We start from the raw sequence: 18,480 nt of genomic DNA, 5'->3' as shown, positions 1-18,480 counted from the left end.
TGTGTCCAATCTTTGTTTCAGCAGGATGCTGTCCTATGTTTGTTTGATTCAGCAGGACTGTGTCCTAAGTTTGTTTCAGCAGGAATGTGTCCAATCTTTGTTTTAGCAGGATGCTGTCCTATGTTTGTTTGGTTCAGCAGGACTGTGTCCTATGTTTGTTTTGTTTCAGCAGGACGGTGTCCTATGTTTGATTGGTTCAGAAGTACATGTGTCCTATGTTTGTTAGGTTCAGCAGGATGGTGTCCTATGCTTGTTTGGTTCAGAAGTACAGTGTCCTATGTTTGTTTCAGAAGTACAGTGTCCTATGTTTGTTTCAGAAGTACATGTGTCCTATGTTTGTTTCAGAAGTACAGTGTCCTATGTTTGTTTGTTTCAGAAGTACAGTGTCCTATGTTTGTTTCAGAAGTACAGTGTCCTATGTTTGTTTCAGAAGTACAGTGTCCTATTTTTGTTTGATTCAGAAGTACAGTGTCCTATTTTTGTTTGTTTCAGAAGTACAGTGTCCTATTTTTGTTTGTTTCAGAAGTAAAGTGTCCTATTTTTTGTTTGTTTCAGAAGTACAGTGTCCTATTTTTGTTTGATTCAGAAGTACAGTGTCCTATTTTTGTTTGATTCAGAAGTACAGTGTCCTATGTTTGTTTGTTTTAGAAGTACAGTGTCCTAGGTTTGTTTCAGAAGTACAGTGTCCTATGTTTGTTTGATTTAGAAGTACAGTGTCCTATGTTTGTTTGGTTCAGAAGTACAGTGTCCTATTTTTGTTTGATTCAGAAGTACAGTGTCCTATTTTTGTTTGTTTTAGAAGTACAGTGTCCTATTTTTGTTTGTTTCAGAAGTACAGTGTCCTATTTTTGTTTGTTTCAGAAGTACAGTGTCCTATTTTTGTTTGTTTCAGAAGTACAGTGTCCTATTTTTGTTTGATTCAGAAGTACAGTGTCCTATTTTTGTTTGTTTCAGAAGTACAGTGTCCTATTTTTGTTTGATTCAGAAGTAGTGTCCTATTTTTGTTTGATTCAGAAGTACAGTGTCCTATGTTTGTTTGTTTTAGAAGTACAGTGTCCTATGTTTGTTTCAGAAGTACAGTGTCCTATGTTTGTTTGTTTTAGAAGTACAGTGTCCTATGTTTGTTTCAGAAGTACAGTGTCCTATGTTTGTTTGATTTAGAAGTACAGTGTCCTATGTTTGTTTGGTTCAGAAGTACAGTGTCCTATGTTTGTTTGGTTCAGAAGTACAGTGTCCTATTTGTGTTTGATTCAGAAGTACAGTGTCCTATTTTTGTTTGGTTCAGAAGTACAGTGTCCTATGTTTGTTTGATTTAGAAGTACAGTGTCCTATGTTTGTTTGGTTCAGAAGTACAGTGTCCTATGTTTGTTTGGTTCAGAAGTACAGTGTCCTATGTTTGTTTGATTCAGAAGTACAGTGTCCTATGTTTGTTTGGTTCAGAAGTACAGTGTCCTATGTTTGTTTGATTCAGAAGTACAGTGTCCTATGTTTGTTTGATTCAGAAGTACAGTGTCCTATGTTTGTTTGATTCAGAAGTACAGTGTCCTATGTTTGTATAAGCTCAATAAATTTTCACTTGCAATACTTTTTTTTTGCCAACAAAACTTTTATGGGAACAGCTGATGGTTTAAGGCAGTCTGGGGTGGGAATGGAGAGCTCAAGTACGCTGCCTCCCCTGCAGCCACGTGGTCGTTTCCCAGGTCGATCGTGTACCAGTAATGTCAATGACAAACAAGTCACTAGCTAGTTTATTGTCAGTGTTACTTTCTCTGTTGTCACATTTTCCTCTTCCTTATTCCTCTCTCTCTCTCTTCCTCTCTCTCTCTCTCTCCCTCTCTCCTTTCTACGTCTCTACTTCCAGGTCCGGCATTCGATAATTGGAGGCCCTAGGTCAGGGGTTCTCAACCTTTCGGTCGCGATCCCCTTGGGGGTGGATTGACGATTTGCCAGGGGTCGCCTAAGACCATCGAAAAAATGGATTGAGTTTGTCCATTCTTGTATTGCTGTATCTGTGTGTGCGGGGGGGGGGGTCGCGTCAGAGTGGGGGATTGTAAAAAGGGGGTCGCCGAGCATAAAAGGTTGAGAACCGCTGCCATAGGTGAAGTGAATTTGGTGGCCACAAATGAAATTTTTAAAAAAAAATGCAATTCATTAAATACCTAGTATACTCCAATAATAACGCTGAGGACAAGTTTCACTATTTCTTCTCTAAAAAAAAAAAAAGGCTCTATTCGAGGCCCTAGCCAATCGGAGGCCCAAGGAGGCTACCTAGTTTGCCTATGCCTAAGACGGGCACAGCTATTTCTAGCTCTCTCGAGTTTTTCTTTATTTTTCTCATTCATTCATACTTCCGTTTCGTTCTCTCTGTCTCTCTCTCTCTTTCTTTCTCTATCTCTCTTTCTTTCTCGGTCTCTCTCTCTCTTTTTCTTTCTCTGTCTCTCTCTCTTTCTTTCTGTCTCTCTCTCTCTCTGTATCTCTCTTTTTCTTTCTCTGTCTCTCTCTCTTTCTTTCTGTCTCTCTCTGTATCTCTTCTCTCTCTGTATCTCTCTCTTTCTTTCTCTGTCTCTTTCTTTCTTTCTCTGTCTCTTTCTTTCTTTCTCTGTCTCTTTCTCTCTCTTTCTTTCTCTGTCTCTCTCTGTATCTCTTGTCTTTCTGTGTATCTCTCTCTTTCTTTCTCTCTTTCTTTCTTTCTCTCTCTTTCTTTCTCTGTCTCTCTCTTTCTTTCTCTGTCTCTCTCTCTTTCTCTGTCTCTCTTTCTTTCTCTGTCTTTCTCTTTCTTTCTCTGTCTCTCTCTCTTTCTTTCTCTGTCTCTCTTTCTTTCTCTGTCTCTCTCTCTTTCTTTCTCTGTCTCTCTCTCTCTTTTCTTCTCTCTCTTTCCTTCTAAGTCTATCTTTATTTCTCTCTCTCTCTGTATCTCATTCTCTCTTTCTTGTATGTCTTCATTTTCTCACGTGTTCATCATGGGCGGAGCTGGTCGAAAAGAAAATGTTGGGCACTCAGGAATCGTCCAGTATGGAACCTAGTTGTTTTTTTATCGTTGTTGATGTTGCTGTTGTTCTGTAATGACCGTGACTAGATCGAATTCGACTACACCGACTACAGTATAATTACAGGCTAGCATGCTCAGGAGTGTTTTCTCTGTTTGAGAGATCTGTAAGAGTTAGCTTGTGACATTGGTTTGGTATATCCGTGTTTTGTTTCAATAATTGTTTATTTTGTATACGTTACCATTGCAAGAGACTCCCCTAAAGAAAATGTATTAAACAAGAAACATACCTGCCCTTGATGCTAAGTGTTGGATAAGCGAGTAGTGATCAATTACCGTGACTGATATCAACTGGTCTGTGATGACCTGTTTTGGATCACTCAAAGTAATTGATATTAGCATGGCGTCACTCTGGCGTGTCACGATGACCTCATGGACCAGTCTTCCCCCCCCCCTCCCCCATACAGAAACACCTCTACAACGCACAAAGCCCCCCACCCCCCTTTTCTCACTTTGGTTGTTGTTGCGATTGCTGGAAACGAAATTCAGACATCAGTTTCATCTGGCTAAACCAGTTTCACTTGTGGTTATAGACTTAGGGATGGGGGGGGGGGGTGTTTAGGGAGCCGTTCTATCGCCCCCCCCCTCTCTTACCCTCCCACACAGCATAATAATATCACTTGTCTAACTGTGTCAACTCTGGGCCTACAATCGTCAACAAAAGAAAAGCGGATTGGGCAAGACATACTAGGGGAAGATAACTCCCAGGTCGCCAGAACAGGGGCAGACAACTCAATCAGGCCGTTCGAGTATTACCAAGCAGGGAGTCTCAAATCATCAGGAGTACCGACATCTCATTGTGCAAACAATGAAAAGAAAATGCAACAAGGTATAAAAAAATAACAACCTATTGTTAAAAAATAATAATTATCAAACGACCCAATATTCTACACAAGGTTTATCCTTCCTTAACTTAGTACTTGTGTTTAAAAAAAAAGAAAATGTATTACGAATACTTGTTTAACTATTTGCTGTTCTTCTATCTTTTCTTCTAACTTTTTTGACAATTGTTTAGTTTATCGTGAGTATCCAAGGGCATGATGAACTCGTGGCTCTATGAGGCCAATGCTGCCTCTTCACTGCGTCATTACCAGTGGGCGTAACATAAATGTATTTTCTCTCTTTGCAAACAGTATATTCTTTTATCTATTTGCATTTTATTTCCAAGCTTCTTCTTTCTTCTTCTTTGTTCTCATTTGTATGTTGGAGCGTTCAGATGACTAGGGAGCTCTGCATAGAGTTTTCTTTCTATTGGGGTGTTTTGAGGCCAGTGTTTTGTTCGGGCCTCTTGGTAAAGAGAGCAGTTTTGGGGGACATGGTCGGCATTCTCTGGTGACACTCCACATGGGCAGATTTCACTGGTTCCAATTTTGAGCTTCCGGTACATGTGTTGTCTCACTCTGTTGTGTCCGGTCCTGAGTCGAAAGATAAGACATTGATCTTGTCAGGATAGCTTATAGTAAGCATCATCTTTCTTCTTTTGATTCAGATGAGAGCTTGTCCATTTCTCATGTATTCTATTCACTATTAGTTTCTACATTTCTTCTGGATAGAGTGCACTGTTTAATTGTGTGTTTGTTCTCCGACACCTGGCAAGTGTGTCAGCCTTCTCATTTCCTTCGAGTACAATGTGCTGGTATCCATTAAATAACATTTTTTTTTGCTGTTGTTGTTGCGCTTTATTTCCAAGGGACAGGTGAATGGAATTACTACTATTATTAATGTACCTGATAACATTCACTGTCTGCTTTGATCTAGTATTTTATAAAATGATACTTACTACACAATAACCAGGAAAAGACTGAACACTTGCCCGTATAAAAAATATTACTTCAGTATGGATCACATTAAGTTTAGCTATAAATAGCTAGTACAAAACAGAAGGTTGCCTGGTCGTGCGGTTTGCGCGCTGGACTGTCGTTCAGATTTATCGATGGTCCAGGGTTCAAACCCTGCCCGCTCCCATCCCCCGTCGTCCTGTGGGAGGTTTGGACTAGGAAGTAATTATCTTCAACTCTGAAGGAACATCCGAAACATGTAAAATATTTTACAAGGTTATGACAGGAGGTTCATAGGGCCGCCCCTTCAGTGACCAAAGTGTTGCAACGCCTTTATTTTGTCATCCATTAATCAATATATAATCAAGTCTATCGATCAGCTGTAAACTATTGATCTAGATTGGAAGGAAATGAACTGCTCACGCCTGGACAGTGCTGGGGGACTGAACACATCAGAATGACGGAGGGAAGAACAAGATGGAGAGAGTGTCCACATTTAGCAGTCACAGTGGCAGTGGCGTAGCTAGGAAATTTGCCATCATTTGGGAACCCGGGGGCTTTACCTCTTGAGGGGCTGCATGTTGTTTAACATTTAAAATTTAATGTAAAAAAAAACACTCATTAGGGGGCCCCTCTCAAATAGGGGACCAAGGGAATTTTTTTTTAAATTCTTCCCCCTCGTTCCCCCACCATAGCTACGCCTCTGTGTAGTGGGTCGTTATCCACACAGCTCCATTATCTTTATTATTTTATAACCTTGTTATTTTACAAACGTTTTGAGTTAAAAAAATAACGTGAGTATCTGAAGTGTCCTGACAGCTTTAAGCCTGCCTCGTTTTCACAGAGAGATTCAAAAGTGCGAGCAAAATAAAACAAAAAACTTTGAGTCCCAGAAAACAACGAAAAAAAAAAGTCTCACACTTCCAGATACAACGTTTGTGTAGACTACTGTAGTTTCATCGACTTGATGTGTGCCGTGATGAGTGGGTGAACTTCTGTCAACTAAAAGAAACAATGTTTCGATCTAAGCAATATTGGAAAAGACAATGGCAAGATTTAAAACTAGCACCAGCATGTTGGCGGGATGTGGTGGCTGAGTGGTAAAGCGATTGACTTCCGAACCGAGGGCCCCCGGTTTCGAATCTCGATGAAGGCTGTGATTTCGAATTTCTGGACAGGCTGAGTCCCCACAACCTCACATTAGTTGGGGGAAATAAAGGAGATAGGTCCTTTCGATGGCCACATGACCGTCAAAGAAACACCTTCAACCCTGTAGACTATAGATTACAAGGTCTGAAAGGTATACTTTCCTGTTTATCAGCATGCCAACTACATGAAGCATGTCTTCACACACAGTTCTAATTAGCCGAAACAATAAAGAAACGGTGAAGGGCGCCATGGTGACAGAAACTGATACACCATCAAATATTTGTTCAAAAATTTTATTTTAGAAACTTTTTTATCACAGAACACAGCAGACGGCTGAGAGGATTTGTTAATTAGCTCCAGTTTTCATGAGGTTTAGTCTTTCACAAGTAGGCATTGGCTTTCAAATCAGATTTTTCTTCTTAAGTAGGTATATCCTTCACTTGTGTTCGTGATTGTGTGTGTTTATTTGTCTGTCTTGCGTTTGCGTTTGTGAGCGTACCTGTGTGTGTGTGTGTGTGTATGAATGCTGTGGGAGTGTAGGTCTCCTATCATAAAAATCTGCTTTTATCATGGAATGTTCCGGAAATACTCGTTTTAACTGTGACTTTGTGAAAATAGAGCTCGCTTGCAGTCATTTTCTGGAAAAATTGTAGTTTGCAGTCAATAAATGAACATATTGTATGCTGGGAATGTTTTTTTTCCTCTATTCATTTTCTGACAGTATCAATGTATAAGATACATAATCAAAGCACCGTAGATGCTATTCTTTATATTCGCAATGGATGTCATTAATTTCAATCATAATCGACACTGGCAACTGGGAAGAGGTGGCACTGGACAGATCCACATCTAGAAAGAGCATAAAGGAAGGGTCACGGATTGCAGATGTCATACACAACAGAAGCAGAAAGAAGGGTGAAAATGCAACGGCGCCTGGTGATTACATATGCCCAACCTGCGATCGCAGCTGTGTATCAAGGATTGGCCTCTTTAGTCACACAAGAAGTTGCAAAGGGAAAAGATCGTCTCTCGAGACGTACAATACCACAGACAGAATATTTTTTTTTTGTTCCGCAGACTTTCCTCTTGGAATAGAGATGTGTTGTCAATTATGTAGATTTACGACACACTTTTTAAAAAGTCCTCCTTCAAGGCACTGTGGAGGGAGCACAAAGAATGAAAGGCTCGTCCAAAAGAAAAGTTGGCAGGACATCGTGAAAGAAAGAACCTGCTACTCGAACTTACCCTTACGACACAAGTCGTAGATGAGCTGAGCTGAGCTGAGATTGTGTATGCACAGAGAGAGACACGCAAAATATTTAAAAATAGGTGGTTAAAAAAAAAAAAAAAAAAAGAAGAGCATATCTAAGGGGAGTAAATCCACATTGACAACTATGTATACTTCAGTAATGAAGAATGTATTTCCTTTTTTTTTTTTTTTTTTCGATATCAAACCAAATAATTAATTACAATAATTAATTGCGTAAACATTCAACTTGATCCGAGAATGGGAAGTGGGAGAAATAACGTGTTCAAAATTTGCACCAGACAATGAGTTAAATACGCTTAAAAACAACGATACATCTGCAGTAATCTACACCGTTACTAGATCTGTAGCGAGCAAATTTTTGGCCAACTTTAGCAAGCACCGCTGGTTGTGAGCAATAGTGCAAAACGTCTACAAATAATAATATAAATAATAATAATAATAATCTTTATTATCCGTAAGGAAATTTGTCTTACAATTTGTGCATTACACCAAACAAAAAAAACATTATAACTATAAGAAACCAAAGTGTACATTCACACCAGACTCACTCATAATAAACGTCCGATAAACGACTAAAGGGATTTGTGTTGTTGTTGACAGATGTTCCAGGAGGCAGCTTTTTGCTAAGAGTGTTGTGAGATCAACGAACGGTAACTAAAAATCTACATCTATCTGAGCGTGTCGTGTGTCTGCGTGTGTGTACCTTGTTGTACTTCTTGTTGACTTCAAATTAATTATTAAAGGCGAGGGAAGGGGGAGGGTGCCACCACTCGATTTTCTCTCTGACCATCACAAAGCAGAACTGAAACCTCAGAATCCTGTCCGACGACCAGAGGGGGGGGGGGATCTCATTAGGGCACTGCAGACCTATTTGTAAACGGAACTTGTAAATGCAGCCTGGTAAAGGCAATCGGTGGCTTAACAGAGGCCAATCGTTATATTGGGCCTTGACACCGAACTTCCGACGTCGCAATCTGTGGGCTGTTTAGACCAGGGGTTCTCAACCTGTGTGTCGCGACCTGATTTGGTTTTCGAAGCTGGTGACAATAAATACTCCGATCGCGGGGCCCCCCTCAGGCGCGGGGCCTGGGGCGGCTGCCCCACTTGCCACCCCCGAAGGTCGCTACTGGACTGACGGAAATGTGAAGGTATAGTTCAGGAGTTCTCAACCATTAGATCGCGACCCCCCTTAGGGGTCGATTGACGATTTGTAAGGGGTCGCCTAAGACCATCTAAAATACGGATTGTTATTGTTTATTCTTCTATTGCTGTGTGTGTGTGGGGGGGCAGAGTGGGGGATTGTAAAAAGGGGTTGCCGAGCATAAAAGGTTGAGAACCGCTGGTTTAGACTAACAGCTCGCTGACACGTCGCAAGCTTGATGTCAGGACATGGCAGGCGGGCTATTGGTCAAAACTGCCCACAGGCTGTGACGTCAAAGGTCAGTATCCAGGCCTTCTATGACAATCGGTCTCGATTGAACTCAGGCAGGGTATTTATTCTGGTAGTGTTGAAAAACAACTATCGCTTTTACTTTCGCTTTCAAAATTAAAAGGTCTACGTGGATGAAAACTCTCTATTTAGAACCTCTCTGCAAGATGGTCATCGGTCTAGATGTAGCCCCTGCGACCTTTGCTAGGAAATTAATACCACATTACCAGACGACAAGGAGGCTTGCTGACTGAGTGGCAAAGCAACTGGCTTTCGAACCGGGGGTCACGGGTTCGAAATTCGAATCTTGGTGTAGACTGTGATATTTAAATTCAATATATAAGTTCATCCAGCTTTAATGGGTACCTAAGATAAATTGGGAAAAAGTAAAGGCGGTAGGTCGTTGTGCTGGCCACGTGACACCCTCGTGGGCCACATAAACAGGTGACCTTTACATCATCTACCTTATGCATCGCAAGATCTGAAAGAGGAACTCAACTTTTACTTATATTTTACCACACGACCAGTCAGCCGATGTTTACAAAGAAAGCTAAAGAATAGTGCATAATTATTTATGTCATTATCTCCTCCTGTCAAAAGTCAGCCTTTAAAACAACAGATAGGATTTGTGCTTCGAGTGACCTCCCTTTGTGAATCTTTTTGAAGATGATCTATCAGACGGTAATATGACTAGAGGCGACAGTTACTCTGACTAGACATTAGAGAGAAGATAGTTTCAACAGGCATATCTTATCATAGCATTCTGAATACAAATTCAATGCATCCATTCAAACAGACTTAAAAACATACACGCACATATGCAAACACACTGCCACCTAAACAAAAACGCGTAGTGGATGCGCCCACGCATGGGTGACTACAGTTATTGGAATGGCTTATGCATTAAGCGTCAACGTAGCGTGTCCCTTGTCTATAGTCTGCTACATACATTTTGATCAACAGATAAGATTTTTTTTTTATGTCAGACACCGATCTTTTCTAGTGCACGCAGAAACGTTGCATACAAGATGGTATAAGTGACCATTTAGAGCAAGCTTGATCAGTTTGTTTATAAGTTAATTATCCTACGCCCATTGTGAACGATTAACATTATTAAACTTCCAACATTTAAAATGTGTGGTCGTGGGGTATGGGCTTCAGGCTGTCGTCTCGATAGTCCGGGGTTCGCTGTCATCCCCGGACGTCCTGCAGGACGTTTGTGCTAGGACGTAATAGTCATTTCTGAGGGGCTTCCGAAACGTTTAGAATATACTGATTAGGACGTGTGTACACATCAATGTATAAACTAGGCCTATTCATTGATTATATATTATATATTGTTACGAATCTCACTATCCAGGCTCTCTGCAAAACTGCACCACACGACACCACCAACTTAAAGAACTTGACAACTCCGGGCTTCAAATAGCGTAAAGGTTTAATGTCAATAAATAACAGCCAATACTGTACAATTGGCAGCACGTAACACAAGACTGTACAAATATCTCTCCGTTAATAGCCGTACCGCCGTATCGACTCTCGCACTGGTCTCTGTCTCAGACTTGTATTGAGCCGCCGTAAAAAACCGTAGATCGGGAAGTTGTCACTCACCGTCTCTGATACCTTCGCTCTTTAAATAGTGTCCCTGCTGGCCTTCTCGAACTGGACAGAACGCCGCTCGACGTTTCTGGGTGGTCAGATGACTACAATTCTCGTGACACTCCTGAGCTGTGTTCACGACGCCGATCCTTCCCGAACCGTCATGTTACGACTCGACTCGGCTGACCGTCGTAACTCGTCACGCTCGAGCGCTCGTCTAGCGCTGGCCTGGGGCGATTGGCGTCGGCCGACTACACACACACACACACCACCACCCCCATCTGTGCCACCACCAGGTTTATAACAATATTGTATAAAGCAGGCCTATTTATTGATTATATAATGTGTAAAGTAAGCCTATTATAATTGATTATATGCAGTAATGCACGAAGTAGCAAAGTTTTAAAGAGTATAACATTGTTTGTTTGGCATGTTTCGGATGTTCTTTCAGAGTTGAATATAATCCACTTCCTAGTCCAAACCTCCCGCAGGATGACGAGAGATGGCAGCGGGCAGGGTATGAACTCGGGACCATCGAGTCGACCGAACGACAGTCCAGCACGCATACCGCACGACCAGGCAGCCACCAGTAACGCGAGGTCTGGCAGAGCACAAAAAGACCTGTAAAGTTTTATAAGAAAAATATTTATTACTTGTTATAATCTCTCTCTCTCTCTCTCTCTCTCTCTGTTTTATTGCCGCCATAAAGCCCAATACATTATTCGTAGGTAACTGATCGCTACCGGAAATAGAATGCAAAGGCGTTGACGCCTGGGTCATGGCACTAATTAATCACGTGAGGAGGCTCTATCCCCCCCCCCGCCCAATAAACTTAATTTTGAGCACTGCAAACTTTGACACGCCTGTACCGAGTATATATATATATATATATATATAAGAAAATCGTTGGTACAACATTTATTTTAATATAGCCGTGTTGAGTAATTGTATCATATGCATGACTTTGTGAGCATATGTTTGTTTGTTTGTTTTGTAAAATGTTTTACACGTTTCGGATGTTCCTTCAGAGTTGAAGATAGTTTACTTCCTAGTCCAAACCTCCCGCAGGACGACGGGGGATAGGAGCAGGCAGGGTTTGAACCCGGGACCATCGATAAATCCAAACGACAATCCAGCGCGCAAACCGCACGACCAGGCAGCCATCCGCCAGGTCTAAACATGCGAAAAAAAAAAACAGGATTGATTATAAGGAATCCTAAAGTCTCCCAGTTAAAACTATAAAGATAATAATATATGGATGGCTGCCTGGTCGTGAGGTATACGCGCTGAACTGTCGTTCGTTCGTCGGGTTTAAACCCTGCCCGCTGCCATCCGAACAGCCTAAACATGTTAAACAAAACAAGAGGCCGAATGTCTCAGCTAACACTGTAATCAAGCTAAAATTCTAATAACTAGCGATTTGGTTAGACCCAAAGCCTTATAACTAGCAATATAGGGAAGCATATAGTTTCAGAACTAGCAATGTAAGGAGGCCTATAGCCAGCAATAATTAGCCATGTAATATAGCCTCATAACTGGCAATGTAAGGAGGTCTATAGCCTCATAACTGGCAATGTAAGGATGCATATAGCCTCATAAATAACAATGTTTCTAAGACCTAAAGCTTTGTAACTACTAACTAGCAATGTTAAGAGGCTCCATGGCTAACAATGTGTTTAGACCTAAAGCCTTGTAACTAGCAATGTAAAGAGGCCTATAGCCCCTTAACTAGCAATGTAAAGAGGCCTATAGCCCCTTAACTAGCAATGTAAGGATGCATATAGCCTTATAACTAACAATGTGTTTAAGACCTAAAGCATTGTAACTAGCAATGTAAGGATGCATATAGCCTTATAACTAACAATGTGTTTAAGACCTAAAGCCTTGTAACTAGCAATGTAAGGATGCATATAGCCTCATAACTAACAATGTGTTTAAGACCTAAAGCCTTGTAACTAGCAATGTAAAGAGGCCTACAGCCTCACAGCTAAACTTGAAAGACAATGTATTGTAAGACGTTATACAAACCACAAATATGCCATAGCCCTCAGGTGTCATTTAACTGATGTGTGTTTGACAGGAGATGAATAGCAAGAAAGGAAGAAAAAAAAAGGGAGGGTAGCTACATAAAACAGAGATTGGGGAGGGGGGTAGAGACAAAGATGTTTGTTATACCGACAAACAGTTCTGTTTTGTGTACCATATTCTGACTGTATAGTTTTCTATTGTAGTTTCTTAAACAATATTAAGATCTAACTGTTAGATTCTAACGTAAAAATATCTGCCTGGCTGGCTGGTAGGTCTATTACAATGGTCTAAAGTTCGAACTCTACCTAATGGCATCCACTGCTCTTCTGCAGGAGGTTTCATGATAGGGCATAGACCTAGATCTAGAACTAGATCTAATAATCTTTATTTCCAAGGAATGTTCGAAATGTAGATAGATCTAGATCTAATACAGATCTAGATAGGCCTATCTAGATCTAGAATTAGAATCTAGATTAGCAGATAGACTAGATTCTAAATCAAGCTCAAATGACAAGTTAACTCTTTCTCTCCGTGGGCTAATTATTTTCCCACATTCTGACGGAGTTCTTCATTTTGCTCAATAGAGCCTACTATTTCACTACCCTGTTATGATAAAGCTTCAATACCTTTTTCGTTTGTGATCAGAAAATGCTTTATTTGGTATAGAATTAAAGGGAAATGCATGCTCATTTTATATAAACACAAAAGTATAGTTTATAAAATTAAGCAATCATTTAATTTAATGATGTCAAATCAACGATGGTATTGTCAATTAGGAGAGAAAGAGTTAAATTAAACAGTTTCTAGACTAAGATATCTAAAAATTACAATTAAACTAGGCCTAGGCCTTATTTTAACCATATAATAGTATAGTAGGCCTATATAGACCTAGACTAGATCTAAGTCTAAGACTAAGAGTCTAGATCTAGACTGTATCTATACTAGATCTGTATCTAACGAAAATACTCACCCTCAATGGCTCTAATTAGTCTAATAGGTCTAATGATTTCCTGTTATCGATTAAGCCGGTATGTCCTAAATAGCCAACACAGAATGAAATATTTGAACTGCACACCAAGAAAACTAGATCTAGTTTTACATAGAATGTAAAAAAGACCGGGTTGCAACACACGAAAACAAAACGACCAGACTAGGTCACACGGGGACGGTGTAATTTCTCTCTCCAACAGGTTTGTTGAATGTTTTTGTTGGGCAGCTTGCCCCCCCCCCCCCCTCTTTGGCTTAGTTCCCTCCCCCTTTGCAAGGGTGACACGCGATCTGATTGGTCTAATACCACAGCTGCCGTCACTGTCACTAGACCTACTCCCGCTTCACCGGTTAATGCTGCGCGCGCGAAAGTATGAATATGCAGTTAGAGGCACGCAGTGTTGCAATCAGCCCTTCAACTACATCAGCGGTTCTCAACCCTCTAGGCACGCGACACTTCTTTTTTTTTTACAATCCCCCACTCTGCTGCGACCCCCACCCACTCAGCAATAGAAGAATAGACAAAAACAATCCATATTTTCGATGGTCTTAGGCGACCCCCTAGCAAATCGTCAATCGTCCCTCAAGGGGGTCGCGACCTAATGGTTGAGAACTCCTGAACTACACCTTCACATTTCCTTTAGTCCAGTAGCGACCTTCGGGGGTGGCAAGTGGGGCAACTGCCCCAGGCCCCGCGCCTGAGGGGGGCCCCGCGATCGGAGATTTTATTGTCACCAGCTTCGAAAACCAAATCATTTGTCATAAACTTGGACTTGTTATTCAATATTTTCCCGGTATCTTTATGATACCAGTTACCATTTAAGATCTTAACATACATTGTTTGGTTTCGATATTACTTTCAGTTTCAGACAGCATACAATGACCTGCTGATTCTCAGAGGCTATCATCGTTTAACTGGTGTAACAGTTCACCTTGGCATCAATAACAACACGTGGGTGGAAGCAACCAATCCAAATCGTTTATTTCGTATAGGCCTACAAACATCGACGTCCAAACGTATTTTATTAGGAAAATGTGTAGTGATCAAGTTTGAACTACTCTTTGCATTATGAAACATTGTATGTGAAAGACTCATTTATAACATTGGTAGTGGGTAATGCAACTTTTGAAAATTTGATTTTTCAATGCAAATTAATAAACAAATCTACAGTGTTTTCTTGACTTTCGCTGGTGATACGTTGTAAGACCGCACGCGAAGGTCAGATTTTCGCGGTATTTTATTTCATAAACGTATACTATTTTCGGATATAAACAGTGTCACAGGAAATCCACAAACACTTAAAACTCCTAGATAACCATTTTCCATTTCAGTTATAACGTTTACAAGCTGTTCCTTTTAAAAACTCATTAAAAGAAAATTTTTAAAATCTCATACAGCACTGTTATGTCGCATTACAGTCTGAAAAGAAATGGTACGTATACAGTAAATATACTGTTACAAGGTTACAAAGACAGTTTGTGTGGAAACACAAACTCAGAATCGGCCCCCGAAGTGGTCCAACCAGGCAGGTAAAAAGGCAGGTTTCAATATTTTCAGAAAGAACATCAGAATGAAATTCTATACAAAGACAAAGACAGAAAAGAATGGAGGAATTAGGCCTATTATGTGGCCGCACTGCAGCTCATGCGTTAGTATGAAAAAAACAAACTAATTATTAATTGTTGTTTTAAATTTTGTCCAACTTATATGCATACTAAATAGATTTTTTCTCTTTAAAAAAGTCACAAAAAAAATGTGTGTTTAAATATAGTAGTTAGTATGACAGAACTTACTTAACTTGTAATGTAAAAAAAAAATGACAAAAAATTTAAAACCATTTGCATAAATGTGTAAAAAAATATGGTACACAGTCTTCTCTCCTACTAAAGAGCCTCCCGTGTTTGTTACTATTAATAGTGAATTGTTGTGAAAGTGATTTATTTTTATAAAAAAAAAAAACTCCTTGCATAAGTGATTTAAAAAATTAAATTTTTTGCTTTCAGAAAAGAAAAAGTAGCCGTTGCATCATAACTTTGAATCGTCTAAAATATTATGATGTCGGATTTTCATTATCTTTTCTAGTTTATGAGATCTAAACGGAACGGACGGACGGATGGACGGACAGACACAAAACTAATAGCGTTTTTTCCCCTAAAAAGCTAAAAAAAAAAAAAGCTGAGCTGACAGAATTTGATTCGTTCCAATCTTTTCATTTCTTATCATTCATCTTATACAAACTCGCGTCAACAGAGACTGAAGGAAAGAAATAACTCCTAAGAGCTTGACTTTCATCTCGAAGCTGGGAACATGCCCCAATGAGGGCAAGTGTGTAGAAGTCTTTTTGTAAAAAAAAGTGTTTTTTTTTTAAAGAGGGTTGAGGGTGTATGAGAAGAAGTCCTTATTCCTTAGTGAGAAGCGTGGTCGAGAGGCTAAGTGCGCTTGAACTTGGCTTGTCTTGGCTAGAAGCTAGAAGCATGAAAGTATCGCTTTATAAAAGCTATAATAATAATAAAAAAATAATAATAATTTGGTACTGTACCTAATAACCTAGCCAGTCTAACCAGTTGATGTGCGTGTACAGCTACTTCGGCTAATCAGCTTCCAGAAAGTTTGGCGATGACGTATTAAGCTGTTTTTTTTTCCCAATAGGAAATAGACATCGTGTCACTGTGTTAAAAACAAAACGCGGGAGTATTTTTTTTAAATATTTTTTTGAAAACCCTTTCCGCAAAAGTCGGGTCTGCGAAAGTGTAGGTACAACAGTATCTCTTCTAGCACACGTTGTTCTTATAGAAAGTCCAATTGGCTTCAATTTTCAGAAAGAGGAGACTTAATATTGGTAGTGCGCAAGGATACTTAATATTAGTAATGCGCAAGGAGACATAATATTAGTAGTGCGCATGGAGACTTAATATTCGTAGTGCGCAAGGAGACATAATATTAGTAGTGCGCAAGGAGACATAATATTAGTAGTGCGCAAGGAGACATAATATTAATAGTGCGCAAGGAGACATAATATTAGTAGTGCGCAAGGAGACATAATATTAGTAGTGCGCAAGGAGACATAATATTAGTAGTGCGCAAGGAGACATAATATTAATAGTGCGCAAGGAGACTTAATATTAGTAGTGCGCAAGGAGACATAATATTAGTAGTGCGCAAGGAGACATAATATTAATAGTGCGCAAGGAGACTTAATATTAGTAGTGCGCAAGGAGACATAATATTAGTAGTGCGCAAGGAGACATAATATTGGTAGTGCGCAAGGAGACATAATATTAATAGTGCGCGAGTGTTTTCCTTTTTATTTGCTTCTGTTAATGCAGAAAAATTACAATACAGAATACAATGTACTTAAGCGGCCAGTAGTAAGTAGGCCAACGGTACCTACGTCAAGATCTATGTTTTAAAGCAAAAATAAGGCCCACGGCTTAGAGGCGGACATACTGTATTGTTATTGATAGTAGAGATGGGAAACGAACCGAACCCGAACCGAACGAACCGAACTCGAACCTCACTTATGACCGAACCGAACCGAACCCGAACTTTGAAACTGCTTGGTACGAACCGAACCGAACGAACCCTCCTTTTCTTAACCGAACTAATTTTGCAATTTTTACATCCCTTTTTTTATGTTTTGGGTTTAAAATAAAAATTAATTCAATATTTTATTTAAATTCTAATGATTCCATTATACTTTGAAAACTTGGGAGGGGGGAGGGGGGTATTTTGAAAAAAAAAAAAGCGGCTCGCTTTGATTCCCATGGGTTTTTCCGTACGTGCCGACTCTCCCCTAACCTTGAATTTTCGCGGGCTGTTTGCAATATTGGTTTTGAGTCGAATAGGCGCCCTCTAATTAGATCTAGATCTAGATTCAAGTTCCTAGTAAGTAGAAAGTCAACATTAAAACATTGTCACTTTTATTTGAGATGACTGTTAGTTGAGAGTAGAATATTTTTTGCCGATTAGAGAGTGTAGATATAAATAGGTTCATTTGTGTTCTAGTTTAAAATAAATTTTAATTATCTTCTATTAAGTGATTTATTTTTACAAAAATTGTGAAGTATTCCATATTGGAATATTATCAGTGGCGTAGCAAGGGTGGGGGAGGAGGGTGAGAAATGTACCCCCCCCCCCTGGCCCCCACTTGAGGGGGGCCCCAAATTAGTGTTTTTTACAACAAATATTCAATATTACGCAAAATGCAGGGGCCCCCAAAGAGGTCCAGCCCCTCCCGGGCCCCCAAATGATGAAAAATTCCTATCTACGCCCCTGAATATTTTTATTCTGTTTTGCATTGATCATCAGTATTTTTAATGCAGCGTTTCTCAAACTTTGGGTCCTCTCCCGTGGGTGGGGATGGTTAGTACCTTGAATTGGGGGATGGGGAGACGCAACTTCCTGACAAAAAGGGGTGTCAGAGAGTGTGTGTGTGTGTGTTGTCTGGTGGCGATAAGAAGAGGTTAAGCGATTGATTGGTGTTTATGCATTAAGGATGATGAAATTAGCGTAATGCAAATGTGAAACGGCAAACAATCTTGAGACATGAAAGAGTAAAGACGTTGTTTTGTGGTGACCTAGATTTTGTTTAAATATCAGTATATTTCATTAATATTACATCTCTATCACAAGTTAAATATGTGAATATTGTAATAACAGTTAGGCTATATTGAGTTGTTCACATAAGAACTTTATTTGAAAGTGTATTAAGTTTAAATGTTATTCTAAGGCTTGTCTTCGAGTCCGAAGATTAGTGAGGAATGCAGTTTTTCCCATGGCTGTGCAGGCCCAGCTGTGACCTACATATTTTGCCACATCCAGGGCAAGCATAACCACTGTTCGCAGGTGGTTGATTTAGTTTTTCTTTTCGCGTCTGCGTTTGTCCCCGGCAGCGGATTTTCTTTTGGTCTCAAATGTGTATCCCGCGGCCTTCGGGAGTGAACTCCAACTGACTCGTTCTAAGGCCACGTGCAACCAGGTGCTCTCTTCTATGTCAGCTAAGGAAAGTTGACTCCTAAGCTGGTCTTTGAAGAGTTTCCATGGGGCGCCTCTGTAACGTTGACCACCTTTTAGCTCACAAAAAAAAAAAAAAAGACTGCCTTTGGCATACGTTCGTTTCCCATACGGGATACGTGCCCTGCCCAGCATAACTATCGGACCATAAGAAGTCCATCTATACTATCCTTACCGGTA

The 18,480-nt window shown here is 40.1% G+C and overlaps 1 protein-coding gene across 2 annotated transcripts in view; it reads right to left on the bottom strand.

The window, feature by feature from the left end:
* The window catches only part of LOC106067883 (uncharacterized), a 54,190-nt gene extending 40,680 nt beyond the window's left edge, over positions 1-13,510 (bottom strand). Inside the window, exon 1 of one of the 2 annotated variants that reach the window (XM_056038016.1) lies at positions 13,270-13,510. The gene's annotated coding sequence lies outside the window, so the exon portion shown is untranslated. The remainder of the gene's footprint in view (positions 1-13,269) is intronic. The other variant, XM_056038018.1, reaches the window with a different exon arrangement.
* Positions 13,511-18,480: the final 4,970 nt, after the last annotated feature.

Source organism: Biomphalaria glabrata, chromosome 8, assembly GCF_947242115.1.
Source record: "Biomphalaria glabrata chromosome 8, xgBioGlab47.1, whole genome shotgun sequence".
NCBI classification, from domain to species: Eukaryota; Metazoa; Mollusca; class Gastropoda; family Planorbidae; genus Biomphalaria; species Biomphalaria glabrata.
The sequence above is the reverse complement of the archived record's forward strand: the minus strand, read 5'-3'. Positions and strand labels throughout refer to the sequence as shown.